Genomic DNA, 832 nt, shown 5'->3' on the forward strand with positions numbered 1-832 from the left:
CTGCAGAGCGGAGGGGAGGGAGGAGCAGGGCTCCTGGCCGCAATAAAATGCGGGGTCAGTCGGAGCAGACGGAGCCTGGCGAGACTCGGGCACTCGGACCCCCCTCCCCGGCGAGCCAGAGCAGAGTCCAGGACTAAAGTGCATCACAGCCCTCCCCGGCTGCAGCCACACACACCAACTGGAGACACACACCCGCCGGCACGGCCCGGTCCCCTTCCCCTCCTCCACCCGCGCCCCGGTCCCTCTCCGCCCTCCCTCCGGCTTCTCTTTGCGAGACTCCTAACTTTTCCCCCACTCCCTCTCCAGCAAAACCCCAATCTTTCTCCTCTTTGAGTGTTCTGAGATGCTGCTAAAGCTAAAAGTGAAGGAGAAAGAAGCGACTAAAAATATCCCCCGGGGCCGCCCGGCTCCTTGAATGCGGGGAGGAGGGGGCAGGGGAGAAGGCGCGGGGCGGGGTGACGGGGAGGAGGGGACGCCCGAGGCGCCGGAGGGAGGGGTCGGGGGAGACGGAGGGTCAATTTCTCTTCGCTCCCCCCGCACCGCTCCCCTCTCCCGGCGGTTTGGCGCTGCTCGGAGCCCGATCCTGCAAAACCCGGGCTGGGGGCGGGAGCGGAGCCTGAGCGCCCGCCCGCCCGGGTGTCAGGCCGACGTGGTCGGTCACCTGAAGTTCACGGAGGGTGGGGGAAGGGTTAAGGTTATGGTGTCTCGGGCTTGGGTTGTGTGTGAGCGTGTGCGTTTCCGCTGCAGACAGGCAGCGCGATCGATCTCCCCCTCGCGAAATATCCGTGGCGGTGTCTGCCCGGGGGACGGGCAGGGGGCGCGTGTGGCTCGG

General features: G+C 67.1%; 1 protein-coding gene across 8 annotated transcripts in view; it reads left to right on the forward strand.

Annotated features, from left to right (window-relative positions):
* ZNF827 (zinc finger protein 827) overlaps window positions 1-832 on the forward strand; it is a 150,049-nt gene that overhangs the window by 1,016 nt on the left and 148,201 nt on the right. The window lies entirely within an intron of this gene.

The sequence above is a fragment of the Pteropus alecto genome, unplaced genomic scaffold (genome assembly GCF_000325575.1).
Source record: "Pteropus alecto unplaced genomic scaffold, ASM32557v1 scaffold50, whole genome shotgun sequence".
Taxonomy (NCBI): domain Eukaryota; kingdom Metazoa; phylum Chordata; class Mammalia; order Chiroptera; family Pteropodidae; genus Pteropus; species Pteropus alecto.